The sequence below is a fragment of the Glycine soja genome, chromosome 19 (assembly GCF_004193775.1).
Source record: "Glycine soja cultivar W05 chromosome 19, ASM419377v2, whole genome shotgun sequence".
In the NCBI taxonomy this organism is placed as follows: Eukaryota; Viridiplantae; Streptophyta; class Magnoliopsida; order Fabales; family Fabaceae; genus Glycine; species Glycine soja.
The window spans coordinates 27366069-27385594 of record NC_041020.1 but is presented as its reverse complement, the minus strand read 5'-3'; the positions used below and the strand labels follow the sequence as shown (position 1 = coordinate 27385594).

The 19526-nt window shown below is 29.8% G+C and overlaps 1 pseudogene; it reads right to left on the bottom strand.

Annotated features, from left to right (window-relative positions):
• Positions 1-854: 854 nt before the first annotated feature.
• LOC114398675 lies at positions 855-17995 on the bottom strand (annotated as a pseudogene).
• Positions 17996-19526: the final 1531 nt, after the last annotated feature.

Below are 19526 nucleotides of genomic sequence, written 5' to 3'. Positions count from 1 at the left end.
TGAAATTGAATGTTATGACTGTTGTGTAGATTGATCTTGTTTCCTGAATTAAGCGAATACTATGCATTTTTGTCTGATAGGATCAGGACTTTCCATATTTGTCATACATAACTCAATATGACTATTAAATATATAAAAGGAAATAAAAGATAGTTTCATAGATATGTTCCTTTTGAAACAGAATCTTATAAACTAGAATAAATAGATAATGCAAATAAAGTGTTTGTTGCATTTGTTGTTTGAATGGACTGGACGAGTACTTCATGCTTCCAGTAGACGAGATATCCAATAAAGGATAGGTCTCTCCTAGTGTTGTTTCCAGTCATTAAACTTGTTGACTTACATGCAACAAAATGATTAACATAAATTTATATTTTTGTTTTCATTAAAACCGCAAGAAATGTTTGGATCATTGAGTAATGGGTTGTGAAATATCTAACATAAGTAATGGATATTTATTACTAGGTTTTTTATGTGAATAGTCTACGTGGATTACATTGCTCAATTTGCTCTTTACTCATGGCTTGACTAAACTTTTATGTCATTAGATAATTCAGGATACACATTTGTCAAAATTCTAGCTATCAGCAAAGAATAATTCTTTGTCATTCTTCTTTCAACAAAGTTAAATTAAGACCGTGGACATAAATTTAAATTTCTCTTCATGTCCACACATTTTAGAACCTTATGTAAAGAAATTATGTGATGAGACGTTACTATACTATGCATCATTTGCAAAAGCCCAAAATCTATTTTTCAAAAGAAATGTATTTACATATAAACTCTTAAATTGAACACACACACATTGCTCTTTTTTTTTTTTTTTTACATTTGGAGCAAAAGATTGAATCAAACACCACTTAAAATAATAATGAAGCATTACAACCTAGAGAGGGCAAGTTTTAAGTCCTTCCTCAGTATCTTTCCCGCATCATTCTTGGGTATGGAATTAACAAATGCTACACGCCTTATTTTCTTGTAAGGTGAAACCTGCAACCAAGAAAAACATGCCAAATGATAATATTGATGTGTAGTTGCTAGCTCCATTCAACATTCAAACAAGAAGGGGAAATGCATCATTGTGGAGTAAAACTAAAAATCTAAAAGAACAAAAGAAATTAATTACGCACAAGGGAAATTAAAGCACTTGTTTGGCAACAAAATCAATAACCTTTGTTGTGTCAAGGAAACTTTGTGGTTGTCTTACCACAAACGCCATGGGCACCTGGCCTGCTACTTCATCAGGGTATCTGTTAATGACGTGTGAAGGTTATTAATTCTTTCTTAGATAACATATTAGTTAGCTAGTTTTCTTGCTTTCCTTTCGACATATATTAAAAAAAATAGAGTCTCCACAAATTTGATAATTATGGTTCATGCATAATTGGGAGAAAATAAATCATTCTTGGAGAATAATAAATTTGATAATACATGTTCTAATATCACATGTAAATCTTAAGGATTCCCTAGACTAACAATTATAGGAAATCAATAGGATCTTGAAATGTATGATTCTAACAAATAATTGATAAACAGTGCGAACCTTTCTCCACAATGAAACTTTTCTCTGATGTACTTTGATTCCTTTGAAGATGAGAGAAATAAAATTTTTCTTGCTTGACTATTCTTTTTGTCTTTCTATGTTCAATGATGGTTAGTGTTTAGAGATGACACTTTTCTGTCGAGAAGGGAACCTTATTTCATGTTAGTGGATATTGACTCCTTTATATAACCAGTACTCCCATCAAATCACTGTTATCTCTAAAAAAAATTCTATTTAACCTAATTATAATTTAGTTATTATTTATTTATTTATTAATTCTTATATATATATATATATATATATATATATATATATATATATATATATATATATATATATATATATATATATATATATCACATGTGTCTTGCAAGAGACAATAATTCTAACAAGAATGACTTTTTGTTTAAAAAATGAGAGTAGTTTGTGAAGTGGCTTGTAAAACTTACAAAAAGGAAGGCAAAGACGAGAATTAGACGCATTTGTTTTTCTCACTTTAAAAACATTAAAATTTAACATAGTTGACATGTAAAATTTTAATTGATGTGACATAATATAAATTGATGGACAGGAAAAGAGACAAATTTGGGGACAAGTGATTTGAGTCCCGGATTGAATCGCTTCACGATAAGCGTGCTGCCACCTGAAAGTGCCATCATTTGCCTCAAAGCTCTTGATTTTTTAAAACTCTTTAATAGCATGCACAATAATGAGTAAGTTTTTCATATGTTAAAATTAATTTATACATAATTTAATTTATAAAAAAAATCTATAATTTTTTTAAAAGTTAATTTTTAACTTGTTATTTTTTCTCACAAGTACTTATGGAGACTATTTTTTAATATATGTCGAAAGGAAAGCAAGAAAACGAGCAAACTAATATGTCATCTAAGAAAGAATTAATAACCTTCACACGTCATTAACAGATACCCTGATGAAGTAGTAGGCCAGGTGCCCATGGCGTTTGTTGATGATATCTTGTGTGCAACTAATGATCTTGGTCTTCTTCATGAGACTAAGAAGTTTCTCTCTAGCAACTTTGAAATGAAAGATATGGGTGAGGCAAGCTTATGTGATAGGGATAGAAATACTCCAAAATAGATCGCGAGGATTGTTAGGCTTGTCTCAAAAAGCATATATCAATAAAGTACTAGAAAGATTCAGGATGGAAAAGTATTTAGCATCACCCGTTCCAATTCAAAAAGGAGACAAATTAAGTCTTGCACGATGTCTTAGAAATGATCTGGAATGAAAACAAATGGAAGCAATTTCATATGCATCATTTGTTGTTGCATCTACCATGGAAGTTGAATTTGTAGCATGTTTTGAGGCTACAATGCAGGCTAATTGGCTATGGAACTTTATTTCAGGGCTTGAAATTATCGATAGTATTTCTAAGCCGCTGAAAATGTATTGTGATAACTCCACAACAATATTTTTCTCTAAGAATAACAAGTACTCTAAGGGTGCTACACATATGGAATTGAAGTACTTTGCCGTGAAGGAAGAAGTTCAGAAACAAAGAGTGTCAATAGAGCATATTAGCACAAACCTTATGATAGTTGACCATTGACAAAGGGATTACCGCCCAAGACATTTATAGAACATGTTGAAAGTATAAACATTGTTGTTATTGATGATCATTAAGTGTAATTTACCTTATGCATTTTATTAATACTTTGAGTTCATTTATGATATGTTTCTAATTACTTGTTCTCTATGTTTGCATTCATATTTCTATTAGAGTAATGTTAACAGGTTTTCACTTGAATAAAGACATTATGTTGGATCAATTATGTACTCCTAACTAATGGTCATATTAAGAAGACTAATTTGAAGTACATGGAGGGAATTATGTCGATTAAGTGATGTACAACCGTCATGATTCGAATTGGTTCATATTCTTAATCATAAAATTATGTTGTACCAAATGTATAGAATGGTTCAGTCATTATGTTAGTTTAATCTTTTTATTTATTTAGTCCATAATATTAGAAAATGTCACATGAACTAAGTAAGAGAATGTTAAAATTAATGTCTCATGTGAGAGACATGCGACTTATGTAAAGACTAATAAATAAATAAATAATTAAAGACTAAATTATAATTTGGTTAAATAAGAAAAGTTTCTAGAGATAATTCCTACTTGATAGAAATAGTGATTATAAAGGGATCAATACACTCTAACGGGAAACAATGTCTCATTTATGATAGAAAAGTGTTTTCTCTAACCCCTAGTCATCACGAACATAGAAACAAAAAAATAGTTAAGGAAACAAAATCTTATTTTTCTTCTTTTCCAAGAAATCAAAGTACACCGAAAAAAATTCACTATGAAAAACATACGCATTATTTATCTATTATTTATGAAAATCATATATTTCAAGATCTCATTACTTTCCTATAATTATTAATTTAGAGAATCCTTAAAATTTCTTAAGATTTATGATTCTTACTTCCTTTCAACTTCTACAACTCTCTCCTGTTGTGTCAATTGATTTATCTCACACTCATGAGCAATTTCCAAAATCAAAGAATATTGGACAAAGCAACACATCAACGCAAATTTGTTGACCTCAAATGTGAGAAATTGCAGATTGGACTTAAGAATACACGAATCGCACTTGGTGCACGATAAAGGAAGGAGGTGTGACGAGGGATGATGAGGACTTGACCCACTTCCTACATATGATTAGATTAAATTAACTGCCCATTACAAATAATAAGTTTGTTTATGATAGCATATTAATATTCAGCAAACACAGGTTTTTAAAAATAAAAAAACATATTTATGTAAAATATATATTTTAAAAATTGAGCAAATTATATTTATGAAAATTATGTTTATTTTGAATATTTGTTATTTAATTTTGGAAGGAGGAGTTATTTTCCTTTTATGTTTATATGTTTTAAGTATTTTTTTAAAAAAAAAATGTTGAGCAATTATATTTATGAAACTGGATCGTGTTTATTTTGTACATTTATTAATTGAACCTGTGCGTTTTAGCAAAAGATTTTTGTCTTGAACAGCCCGTTTATATAAAATTATTTCTGCATAGCCAAAAAATATTACAAAGAGTTTTGGTTGGTTAGGTGATTAGAATCTTACGGAATAACTGCAGCATCATTTATATCTGGATGAGATAGAAGCAACTCTTCTAGCTCCGCCGGAGCAACCTGAAATGTACAGTAATATTGTTTTCAAGGGGACAAATATAACAAATACCAATTAGGCAATTAATATTTGTAACACAAAATTTAGACATTTCTTTAAGTAAATTAGCTCGGATCGGTAAAAGATAAAACAATTAAAGGTTGATTTTTAAGTTTATCAACATTTATTATTAGTTTTTTAAAGTAAAAAAGGTCATGTTAATTAAAAGACCTCATATATTACTATTTTTTTTTAAGTAGATAAAATTTTTCTCAATTTTCACTTTAGCCTCATTTTATGTTGCATTGAACCCGATAATTCTTCCATCAAAATTGAAGTTTTACTTATGTCACTTACCTTAACATTTACTCTAATTCGGATCTTAAAGCAACATATAAGGAATTTCACCAACATGTTACAAAATTTTAATAATAGTAATAGGTTATTACCAGGTAGCCCTTGTATTTGATCAACTCTTTCAATCTATCTACAACATACAAGAAACCTTCATTATCGAAATAACAAAGGTCACCAGTCCTTAACCACCCATCCACCAAAGTTTCTGAAGTTGCTTTTGGGTCACCAGCATAACCTGATCTAACATCATCATCCATGCATTGTGTGTGACAACAAACAAATCATGTATTAATTCAATTTTACAAAACAAAAAATATAATATAATTGATGGAAAACCCAACAAAGGTCCTGCATTAAACTATCATGTTTAATTAATTAATAATATTGTTAATTACCTTTCATAACATAAGGTCCTTTGATCCATAATTCTCCTTGTTCACCAGGAAACATGGCTTCCCCTGTTTCCGGGTTCACAATTTTGGCTTCTATACTTGGTATCAGTTTACCTGTTGCTCCCACCCGATTAGCCTCCTCCGGAGTGATTCGGGTAACCGCGGACTCAGTTAAACCGTATCCCTACATTATTTACATAATAATAATAATAATAATAATAATAATAATAATAATAATAATAATAATAATAATAATAATAATAATAATAATAATACAATTTTTTCCACTTTAATTTGATATGAGGACTGTTGATACCCGCCCTTACACACACACGGTATATAAGAGTACGTTTAGCAAAAGAATCCACTTTAGATTTTTGAATTGTTTTTTATGTATCCTATGATATTATATAGGATGAAAGAATTTTTATCATTTTTTGTTTTAGTGGTAAAACTCAATTTGAGTTCTTAAATTTTACTTATAAAAAAAAATAAAGTATATTTTTTTCTTCTCAAATAACAATAAAAAATAATATTTTATTTAAAAAATGAGTAATTGGAAATTCTTTCCCTAAAACTTAATCTCCAAGCATGAAGAGTACTCTTGAACAAAAATAGTAATAGATTTGATGGATATAAGTTCTTGAACTCAAGAACCCAACAAAAGAACTCCTATTAAAGATGCTCTAATAGACTTAAAAACACATTTGGTTCTTGTAATTTAATGCTTTTTTCATTTTAGTCCGTGCAAAATTTATTTTTTCGTTTTAGTCCTAGTAAAATATAATTTTTTTATTTTTTGTCCTTAAAATATTTTAGATAATTTTTTTTACCGTTGAAAGCGCTATCTAAAGCACCTTAAGGAAGAAAAACAAAACAAATACATTTTGCAAGGAATAAAACAAAAAAAAAATATTTGCAGAGAAGAAAATGAAAAAAAGAAGTTAAATACATGAACAAAAATATATTTAAGTCTATATAATATACACACACATCATTTGAATAAAAAAGAAGAAAAAACATCATTTGTAAATTTTTTTATTAATTCTATCAATTGTTATCTTCATTCTTCTTTTTTTAGAACCAAATGATTACATGCAAATGATTAATGTGTCGAATTAAGGTTGAATCGTTTGGATAGTATTCGAGTTTGATTCTTGACAAAACTAATGGTCTGACTTTACTTACCTCCCGACCGAATTCTAGATTAGGTAGGTTCCTTCTCCCAATGAATAGGATGGTTTAAGAGCATCTTTAACCACATATCTTGAACAAGGATTTTAAGCTCAAGATTTGGTCTTCAAGAGATCTTCCACTAAAGGGGAAGCCAAGATCTCCAACATGGAGAATGAGATCTTTTACAAGATCTCTAAAGATTTGCACATTTATCAAAATAAAATATTTCTTTTACTCTCTCTCTCCCTAACAACAAATGGTGGGAACCAATAAGAAGGTGATAAGTGCCAAATTTAAGTTATTTTTGGGATTAAATTGTTAGCACTTATCTTTTGATTGTAATAGTTTTCTTATAAACTACCCTTACATCTTGTTGTTTATATATATTGTACATATACTAATGTTGTTGTTTAAATATGAAAGATTCATCCATGATTTTGTAGGTTCTGATGGTTGTTTGTTAAATCCAGAAACAAAGCCAAAAGAAAGGACAAAATGGTCTTTTCACAAAGATTTTTGACCCCAAATTCGCCCAGACTAGCAGCTAGCTCGTCTGGGCTAAATATCCTACTTCATCTCTAAGCAAGCAACTCGCATGGGCGAATTTGTCTGCTCTCCTAGGCTGTTTTCTATAAATAGTCATGCATGTTGAAGGGAGAAAATATCTAGCAGAGTCTTTAGTAGAGAGAAAAACGAGAGAGAGATCCAGGAAAAAGAAGGAGAAAAGGAAAAGTGGAGCCGAGGCACTGTAGAGTGTTGACCGTGGATCACTTCCTTCGTCATTTCTCTTGTTAGTCTTGTGCTCTGTGCAATGATGATTAGTTTTTCTTAAGGATTGGATGTAATTTTTGTACCCTTATGTTTCCCTTATGATATTATACATGTATAAATATTTTCTACCCATTATTGGTAATTTCATTTTACTCGTAATGCTTGATTTTATTTGATCACTAGTGTCATGAAATTGGATTTTAAGTGAGATTGGAAATTAATCTTAGAATTTGAACTAAAAGATTTTACTCTTTACGTTACGTTGTTAGAAATAGAGCATAACGTTTTGATTGGAAAAAGCACGAGAATACAATTGTAATGTTGGAGTATTTACTGTATATGTGAGGGATCGATATTTAGTAAATATTCTTAGGTTCCAAGTATGAGGGATCGACTTGGGATAACTTAATGTGTGCATCAGTAATGTTGAAAAATGATTCTTAGATGTTTATCTTATTAGGATACTAAGGGTATGAACGATGAAATCCAATCCTATATTTTCTTGAATTAATTTTATGTTGTTATTATTATTTTCGTAATTTACGTATTTCCGACGCATTGAATTTAGTTATTTTCGTATTTCTGTTATTTCCGTGATTCCATTATTTTCACTATTCTTTTACTTTAAGTTGTCTTTAGCTAATCAAACCAAAACCAATGACATTTGATTAAATTTATACATAAACTATTTGAACTGATAACCTTTATTCTAATGAATTAAGTAAACTCAAGTCTTTGTGGAGATAAACTCTTTTATAAATGTAAAACCTACAACAATTGATATGCTTGCCAAAAGTCCTAACATAAGGAGAAGAAGAAACAAAACATGAAGAGAAAAGAAAAGGGAAAGAAGAAATAAAACATGTAGGTCGTGGTGGCACTGAGGTAGGAGTGATGGCCCTTACCAGCATTGAGCTGTGTGCGACATCATCAAGGGAAGTGCAGTAGTGGTCCTGAGATGTGCAAAGAAGAGAAAAGAAAATGGGGGCTCGTGGTGGTTGGGGATGGAGGAAGGGGAAGGGGTCGTGGTAGTTAAGGGCGAAGGAAGAGGGGAAGGGAGGGCCAAAGGGGAAGGGGAAGGAACATAGGGGAAAAGAGGAGCAGAGGGAAAGAGGAAAGGGCATTGGTGTTGGGAAAAAAATAAGGGTGAAGGTGAAAAGAAAAAAAATATTTAATTTAATAAATATTTAAATAAAATATTTAAAAGTGAGATTCATGTGTAACCTATTAAAAGTTATCTAAGATTTCAAAATAAGATCTACCACTAAAGGAAAAAATGAGAGAAATTTTAAAAGATCTTTAATCTTACCTGTGATACTATAGGATTCAAAAAAAAAAAAAATAGTCTAAGATCCTAATTTGAGATCTCCCACTAAAAATGCTCTAATGCAAAAAAAATAGTAAGATTTTTTCATACTATTCTCTCTTTTTATTTTTGTTTTTCATCTCATCTCATGAACACCCTTTGTGTGAGAAAACAACTTTTACACATACCTCACTGTAGTTGCTCGATTTCGGAATAATTAAATCGTACTAGAAAAACACTACTTTTTTATTCTTCATATTTATCAATAATTCTATTTTTTTTTGCTATTATGACTTACGTAGTCAAACCTGAATGATCACGATGTTGGGGAAAGTAGCTTTGAAATCTCAAGCAGTTTCCTTTCCCAGAGGAGCCCCACTACATGCTATTCCTACCAACGACCTCAAATCATACCCGTCGATGACGCCGTCTTTTGTTAATCACCACTAGCGTGAGGACCACCGCGAGGTTAGTCACTAGGAACCTCTCCACGACGCTCAGAATCCCCTTCAAACTGAACCTTTCCATAGCCACCACCGTGTCTGACATAACCATAGCCCTCAAAACTAACAAGCACCCGTATACGTGAAAAAACAACAACGTAATGAGAAACACAACCAAACGATCACTTGGAGGTAAAATTTAAATTAATACTCCAAAACAATAAGTTATGACTTCTGAAAGTGATATAACATATGTTACGACTTTTTTTTTTTTTTTTTTTTACATTGAAGTTGTAAAAGTTTTATCAGTTTCATTTTTTATTTTTTTTAGATATGACTTTAAAGTCGTAAGAGTTTTTTTCATATAACTTTAAAGTTATAATTTTTTATTTTTTAATTGAAGTCATAAATTATTTTACGAATTTAATTTTTTATGTAATGTATTTTTTTAAATTATAAATAATTTTTTATTCTGATTATTTTATGAATTAATATATATATATATATATTTATATATATATTTAGTTTTATATAATATTTTTTATATTTTTTTATTAATATTAAACATTATTATTTGTTTTTGTAAATTATGAGTTATTAATACTATTTGATAAATTATAAGTTGATATTATTTGTTAATATTAATAATAAAATATTTTAATATTTTTGCTAAATAAATATGTATTACATTTTAATATTTTTATTTAAATTTAAGTCTTTTATATTATTTTTTAATTTATAAAATAAATAATAATCTTTAGCATTAGTAAAAATATAGAAAATATATTAAATAAAACAATATAAAAAATAAAATAAAATCATATAAAAATATAGAAAAAAATTAAATAAAATTAAAAAAAGAAAAATAAAGCATACATTAATTTATTAAATAATTAAATAAAAAATAGTTTACGATTTTTAAAAAATACGTATAAAAATATTGAAGTAGTAAAATAATTTACGATTTTAATAAAAAAATTAATTTTACAACTTTAAAGTTGTGAAAATAAAACTCCTACGACTTTATAGACATATTTAAAAAATAAATAAAAGATTAAATTCATAAAATTTTTAACGACTTCAATGTAAAATAAAAAATCCTAATAGATGATTTCAAAGTGGTAACATTTGTTATTACTTATGTTTTTCGGAGTATTAATTTAAACTTTTGGCCGAGGAACACCACAGGCTCCTTCCTCTTCGCGCGAACGGCGTTGTAACGCCATTTAGTTACGGTGCGTGAGCATCACACCCTTCACCGTCCCCGTGGTTCCCGAGAAGTAAAGAATCACTGCCACGTCAGACTGATTCACTCCTGCTAGGGAAACGAGTGGACTCGGAGGATGTATCTGAATCTGAGTCTTCGTGAGCGAGTCGAACTCGGGCGAGTCAAGGACCACGATTCTAACATGAAAGTCATGTGTGTTTTCAACGAATGAAGTTACTGCAAAGATGATTGATGGATCGCTTATGTTGAAGAGGTGCGTGAGCTCGAAGCGCGTGGAGAGAGGGTTCGCCAGGGAGAGGATCACGCCGAGAGAAAGGAGTGGGAAGTAGAGGATCAGAATTTGGATTAGGTTTGAGGAGAGAACGCGCACAGTATCGCCTTTGGAGAGTTTAACGACGGTGGTGAGGTTGGTGGCTAGGGTTTCGACGCGGTGGATGATCTCGTTGTAGGAAAGGCAGTGGCCGGTGGTGGCATCGATAATGGCGGTGATCAAGTCCGACTGCAGCGAGTTAAGACGGAGGGAGAGGGCTTAGGTTGCGGCGGAGACAGTGGCGTTCGGAGGAATGGTGGCTTGAGGCTGTGAAAGGTTCTAGAAGCGCGGTTGAAACCGCTTTTTGGGTCTATATGGGGTGAGCAGTGAGCTTATTCTTGTTCTCTTATTCATGTGTAAGCGAGTGCTTAATTTGATTGATGAAAGTATTTCTTGCTATCACTATTATCTTATTAATTGTTGTCTAAGTACCATAAGTATACGAATCAATCTATTCAAGTTGTATAGACTCACTGTAGACACGACGATAAATTTTTTTCTCAGACTGGTTAAGCTAGATTATGATCTTATTAAAATGATTATAAAACTCATAGTAAAAGGATGCAATGAGAAAAGGGTGTATTAAAAAGGAGAAATATTAGAGAGCATTATTGTTCCTGTCCGCGAGTGATAAGGATAGACATTAGAATATTAGACTTGGACATTACCGAAGAATACTAGATGTGGGATGTTTAAAATGTTTAAATATATTTTTTCTTGTAATTTAATGTTTTTATTTTTATTTATGTAAAATAATTTATTTTAATCTTTTGTAAAAATGTGTTTGTTTTGTTTTTTTATTTTAAAAATATTTTAAATAACACTTTGAATAATAAAAAAAATATTTTGAACAGTAAAAAAATATTATCTAAGATATTTTAAAGACTAAAAATAAAATAAACATACTTTAAAGAAACTAAAATAAAAAAAATCAAAAACAAAAATTAAAAAAATATTAAATTAAAAAAACTAAAAATATATTTAAACTTATTTAAAAATGAAAGGTTAGGTAGACAGGTGAAAAGGGAGAAATATTTTGTTGCCATGAAAACTATTTGTAACACTTTAGTTGGTAAGTGTTTGAATCCATACTCATTTGTTTAATGATCTGTTTTGCTCCTGGAATTTGTTGCCTTGAATGTAAGGAATTCCATTTTACGATTTTCCATTATATATCACGGTGTTTTGTTTGGCGACCATTTTAGATTCTGTTTTTATTACAATGGACCACTTGATAGTTCCTCTCATTTGTGATGATTTGTCAGTTTTATACGACAGAGTGATTAACTACTACTGTACTAACTACTTATAAGATACTGTATGTGTAACGCTTATTTTGTTCAGGTTTATCTCGTCTTCAGAAAATTGAATTTTAGACATTACTTTATTTTGACAGGTTCAAGCTCATATTTGGGGTCACGGACTTTATAGGAATAATGATACTCATATCTAAAATATCAAAACAAGAGTACAGTATATATCTCAATGTCTTACGTACAACTCATTTCTACTTATTTTGTCTCCTTAATTAACTTTCGATATAGGTATATGCAATCATTTATAGTTGATCATTTAGGCAAAAGTATGAGAAGGAGGTAATTTTTTTTTTTTTTTTCATTTACCGTTTGGGAATAAATTTCAAATTAATACCCTAATGGAAATAAGTTGTAAAAGATATATGAGTTCTAAATTAAAAGTTAAAACATATGTTACAATTTTAATTTTTTTTAATTACAACTTTAAAGTTATAAAAGTTTTTTTTTTTTTATAATTTTAAAGTCTTAAAGTATAATTTTTTAAAGTTTTTTTATTGAAGCCGTAAATGAATTTATGACTTCAAATTTTTTATGTTAATTTTTTTTAAAAAAATTGTAAATAATTTTTTAATCTAATTATTTGATAAATAAATGTATTTTTTACCTTTTTAGTTTTATTTAATATTTTTTATATGATTTTCTTTAACATTTTTATATTTTTGTATATTGTTTTATTTAATATATTTTCTATATTATTTTAACTAATGTTAAGCATTATTATTTGTTTTGTATATTAAAAAGGTAATGCAAAAGAGTTAAATTTAAATAAAAATATTTAATATTTAATATTTTTGTTAAACAAACATCTAATACATTTTAATATTTTTATTTAAATTTAAGTATTTTGTATTATTTTTTTAATTTATAAAAAAAATAATCTTTAACATTAGTAAAAAATATAAATAAAACAATATAAAAAAATATAGATAATATTAAACAAAGTCATATAAAAAATATAGAAGATATTAAATATAAAAAATATACTAAATAAAATAGTATACCAAAAATTAAGAAAATATTAAATAAAACCAAATGAAGAAATATAAAAAATATTAAATATAGAAAATATATTAAATAAAACTAAAAAAAAGTAAAAATACATTTATTTATTAAATAATTAAATTAAAAATTATTTACAATTTTTTTAAAAAATAAACGCAAAAAAATATTTGAAGTCTAAATTCATTTACAGATTCAATAAAAAAATTAAAAAAAATATATTTTAGAACTTTGAAATCGTAAAAGACAATTCTTACAATTTTAAAGTCATAATTAAAAAAAATTAAAGTCGTCAAATATTTTATTGCCTTCAATAAAAAAAATCATAATAAATAGTATAACTTTATTTGAGAAATTCTTAACATTCATTATGACTTATCCCATCATAATATTAATCTAAAATTTATCCTATAAATTAAAAAAATTACCCCGTTCTAGTACTTTTGCCTATCGTTTAATACTAGACAACCAGTCCCTCTAACATTAATTCATGTGCCTTTGGTACCATAACAGACCTCTGATGTGCAACCCCCAGTATTCAAGATAACAATGCTTACGCTTTGTTGAATTTAATGCTAAGATGTGAATAGTGATATTCGGAGTATTATTTACAATCCCTTTTCAATTTGTTGTACACTTACGTAAACGTCAAGTGTTTGTTTATTTTCTTGTTTTGTTTATATCAAACAAATGTTATATTTAATTGTACTTTTGCCGAGCCTTCTATTTTCTCATGGCCAGCATCAACCACCTACTTTGCTGATCGATTGATATATTTGTGTCCTCTAGCAGATTGACAATTTTTGGAAAATAATTCTTAAACACCCAAAGGTGCAAGACACCGACACCTTGAGAGAATGAGTTTGGTAGAATGAAAAAAAAAAGGAAAGAAAAATAAATAAAAAATATATGTTCGAATTAAAGTAAAGTAGTGAAAGTATGCTATTCATATTAATTTTTTAAAATTTTTCTTCCTTTTCATCTTATTTCTTTTCTATCAAATTCATCCTCGTAATAATAGGAAAAAAAGGAGATATAAGTGATTGATAAAATTAATTATATGATGTAAAAACAAAAATTTAATGTTAGAATGCAAAATGGTCTATCCAAGGAATATGTAAAAGAATGTACCTTGGATGTTTTGAACCATATCATATGATGTTAATGAGGTGAAGGTAAGTAAATGAAGAGATTAGAGATCTAAAGCTAATCAAAATAAGATAAAAGAAATTAAGGAATAAAATTGAAAGTTAAATTATAAGGAGATTAAAATTAAAAAATAATCATTTATAGGGATTAAAATTAAAATATCATTTTTTTTCTGATGAAAAAATGTTTAGAGGAATACAAATAACACTTGATATGTCACAAATTCATGCAACTGTCACATGACATCCAGACATTTGCGCATACAATTGACATAGGTCACATGGACCACACATCACAGAAAGGCATCCATGAGTGCAATATCAACGTGTACCTCCATTAAACACCTCAGCACTTGATGACTTCAATTTATTTTAGGAATTACAATCGTTAAAGACAAATAAATGAGGGACTACAGCTTAGTTTTTTTTTTTTTTTTACTTTTAGCGTTCTCGCGGTTTGCTTAATTGCTTCACTGTTGTGTTCTACAAAATGAAAGAGAGAGACAAAGAAAGGAAGAGGAGGGAGTATTTGAAGTTGGAGGCGTCGGTGCAACAGTCCGATGGACATGAGTTCCAACATCAAGAAAGAGACGAGGATAGAGGCAAAACAAAAGAGTAAAAAAAAAGTTAATTAAATAATTAATAAATTTAAGGGATATAAACTAGTTTTGACACCTAGATCTCAAGCTTATTTATTTTAGTTATACTTACAATATTAAAATTTTATTTTTCTTTTTATTTTCTACTAAATGCATTGATAACTGATTTGTATAAATCACTTTTGAAGTGAATAGACATGAGCTTTTGTTGGTTGAATTTTATCATTAATGCATGAGAATTGTTTATGTTAGGATTCTTTCTTAAATCAATTGATCTTATCAAGAATTATTCAATTTTTAGTACGATCCTCATTGACGAATCCAAGATCCTAAGTCAGTGGGTATAAATCATAAAAAATAAAATCAATAGATTCAATTATATAAATATAAATAAAATAAAATATAAAAATATAAGATTTTATTTACAAATTTGATGAATTTTAAAAAATGAGGGGATGCAAGTGCACACCCTCACAGCCATGTAGGTCCGCCACTGACGATCCTCAAGGTTTATCAAACATCATTGTTTGTGATATCTATCTTATTTTTCCTTTCATATTTTTTATTTTCTTGTTTAATTTTCGTATTGTTAATTCTATAATTATGTTCAAATTTTTTATTTATATATCTCTCTTTATACTTATCCTTTTTCGGTGTTTCTTGTGCCTAAATTATGTTTGAGAACATCTTTTTTTACCTTGTTTTGGAACCATTCCAATCCGAGTTTTATAGGGTAAGATACGTATAAAATTTAACGATACGTTTATGGTTTAATTGATGTGCAAATTCCAATTAACCTAGATCCAACCTAGAATTGGTCCAAATTGAAGCAAGGTCGGAGATTTGCATCACTCAGCTTCCTTAAATAAACAGCTCACACTTTACCCAAATAGATTGGAAGATTAGATCTATTTATCTTCCATTAAAAAAGGAGTTTATCTTTACAAAAACAGATTGGAAAATAGACAGCATTTTTTTTATGGAAGATTAGAGTTAGATAGCTAAAACTTTAGCCTCTTCGGCTTTTTATTTTATGTTAAAAGGCAAAGACTGGACTAAGGAGGTCTCATATCAGTTGACTAATATGATGTGGTCTAATTAAGTTGGTTGAATAAATAAAGATGAGTAAGGGATATATGAGTTGTTGTAAATTTTCTAAGATCTTTAATTCTCATGGATAAACTGCTTGAGCACCACTTTTTATATTATTATTAAAAAATCATCTTAAATGATGATGTAGCCATAGCTCGAAAAAACCTATCTCTAGCTGGATGATATTTTTGGTATAATTTAAAAAGAAAAAATTAATGTTTTGACAAAAGAAAAAGAGAGAATTTGAAATAGTCATTGATGATTCATTTGGATAGTGTAAAATTTAAAGGTCAAAGGATCTAATTTGGAGTATAAAAGAAGTTAGAAGACTAATTCAAAATCTAAATTAAAAATAGAAGATAAAAAATGCTATTTTTCTCCTATTATATTATTTTCTATTTTTTAAAGGACCTATTATGTTATTTTCTTAATTACTACTTTTTATTTCTATTCTCTTTATTTGCACCATGTACACCTCAAGCATATTAAATGTCGATTATTTACATTAAAAAAATTACAATGAAATACAGGTAGTGTGCCTAAAATAAATAATAAATATATTGAACAAGTCATTTTTATTATTATTAACTAATAAAAATTGATGAATAAATTACATTAATCATCCTTTAAAAGTTTCATAAAATTACACAAATCCTCTCTATTTTTTTTAATATTTACACCAATCTTTTTTAGAAGGAAGCATGCATAATGTTTTTCAAACAGTTTAAGGAGAGTTAGTCTAATGTATAAAAGGGATGTGAATAAATATTTTTTCAAGGGTCTTCTTAATCAATGTCATTAGAATATTATTAAGGAATTAAAAAGAAAAAATATTTATTATGTAAATTATAAGAAAATATATAAAAAAAGTTATGAATAATACTCAATATAATTTTTATCACAATAAATTTTTTTCTTGTTAATTTCTTAACCCATACCCAAGAACAATTGGTGTAATTTCACGAAATTTCAATGTTACACAGAATAATTTACTTAAAATTGCTATGGATGACAATTTCTTTGATCTTTTATAATATTTTTTTATTTACTTACGATAAAAAAATTATATATAAAATATATGTATTTTTGACTCAAGACAAACTTAATTAATCATGCCAAGTATAAGACCACCCGAGAAGACCACCCGACAACTTTTAAATTGTCATTAAGTCCACAATTAATATATAATAAAATAATTATTTTATATAATAAATATCTCAAAATTCCTATTTTTATTTATTCTTATTTTTTATGACAGAAATTCATATTAATATTTTTTATTAATTAACCGTTTAAACTTTTTTTTATCTATAAGTGTATGAGTAATAGACTTTTTTTTAAGAAAAATAATTGCCTTAGTTATCCTCATTTCCTTTCACAAACAGCAGGTAATAATGAATGCATTTGCATACTCATAAGATTTAATAGTAAATTTTACCACTTTATTGTTTTACAAATTTTATTATTTAAGTTTTATTTTTACAAATTTTATCATTTAAATTTTATTTTTAATTTTTTTCGCATTTTATCGCTCAAGATTTTAATTTTTCCATATTTTATCATAACGGATAAAAGATAAATGATTTTAATTTTTGACATCAATTATAATTATAACTTATGTAAAAAAATAACCTTATACATAAGTTATAAGCATAATTGATATAAAAGTCTAAAAAATAATTTTTTACATAAATTTAAATAATAAAATTTGATAAATATTAAAAGTTAGATGATGAAATTTAAAAAAAAGAATTAAGTAATAAAATTTATAAAATTATAAAAGTTGAGTGATAAAGGGTATAAAAATAGAATTTAAATGATAAAATTTACAAAATAAAAAATGTTTGACAGTAAAATTTAATTAAGCCTATTCATAATAAATAATTCTTTTAAGAATGTTTTATTATGTGGTTTAGGAAAGTAAACCAACCTGGATGACGAGGACATTGGGCAACACAGCTTTGAAAGCCTCTTGGGTTTCCTTCCTCAGCCGAGACCCACCGCAAATGATCGCTTCCAGCGACGTCAAATCGTACCCATCAGTGACATGGTCTTTCGTGACAGCCACCACCAGCGCCAGCACCACTGTAACGTGTGTCACCCGGAACCTCTCCACAGTGCCCAGCATCGCCTTCAAGCTGAACCTCTCCATGACAACCATTGTTAGGGTCCTGGACGTGGGAAGGGGATGGGGAGAGAGAGACAAGAACATAGTGGCACTCACACCCTTATTCGAGGAAGGGGAAACTCCTTTATTAGTGACTAAAGTGTACTTACATGCCTGTTATTACACATATTTCAGTATTTATAGCCATGCTACGTAACTGCATAACAAATTCTATTAGGCCTAACAAATTCGAGCACGTGTTGAAATGAATGACTCGTGTGTGCCCTAACGGTCCTGGTTGCACTCGAGGCCTTCATGGTGGTCCATGCACGTTATCAACGTGATAGTCTTTCAAGTGTATTGGTGCTGACTTGACTCGAGCTGGTCTGAGTCTGGTGGGTGTGGGTCGTGCCTAGGCTGAGTTACTAACAATACCTCCCTCTCCCAAATTCACCTTGTCCTCAAGGTGGTAAGCCTCGCAAAGGGAAAGCCACGGTTCCCATGAGGTGTCCTCCGGTGGCTCTCCGACCCACTACGTGAGCACCAGCTGGGTTGGGGGATCTATGGAGTCATCCATTTTTGTATCGAGGAAGCATAGTGGTCGTCGTAAGGGTTGCTGAGTAAGAGTTCCCAAGGGCCAAGTATCTGTGGAAAGAGGCTGGGGTCTGTGATGAGCACAAAGAAGAGAACAGTGGAAAACGGGGTGAACCTAAGAGTCAGGTGGAAGACGCAGCCGGTATGCGACGGTACCAATACGTTCTTCGATCTGGAAGGGTTCGAAAAAATGTTTGGAAAGCTTGGGGTGGTGTCGGCCGGGACGTAGCTTTACGTAGACCCATTGTCCCACCGAGAAGGAAACATCATCACGCTTGGAATCAGCATAACGTTTCATGGTGGTCTGAGCTTTCTGTAACTTCTTCTAGAGCCTGGAGTGGAGTGTTTGTCGGGACTCGAGCAGGGACTGGGCAGCTTCATTGTTGGTCGCGTTTGCAAGGTAATCACGTACAACAGGTGGGGGTTTGCCGTAGATTCTCGAATGGTGTCAGCCCAATGCTTGAGTGTAGGGAGGTGTTGTAGCACCACTCCGCGAGGGCCAAGTAACTGAACCATGCCGTAGGTTGGGAGTGAACAAAGCATCAGAGATATTGTTCGAGGACTCTATTCATCACCTCTGTTTGCCCGTCCGACTGGGGGTGATAGGCGGTGCTTAGTCGTAGTTGGGTGCCGGAAAGCCTGAACAATTCACGCCAGAAGCTGCTCAAGAAAATTGGATCATGGTCAGACATGATGCTTCTCGGGAACCCATGTAGTTTGCATATGATATCCAAAAATATGTTCGCTACTTTGAACGCGGTGAAGCCGGTTGGTAATGCCCCTAAGTGTACCCCCTTTGAGTATCTATCGACCACGACAAATATGACTGTGAAGCCATTGGAGGGGGGTAGGTGTGTGATGAAGTCCATAGATAGGTCTTCCCACACCCCCGTTGGTATCGATAATGGCTGGAGAAGGCCCGCCGGACGTTTGGATGAATTCTTATTTTGCTGACATACGGAGCATTCCTTAATGAAGCGTCGAACGTCGT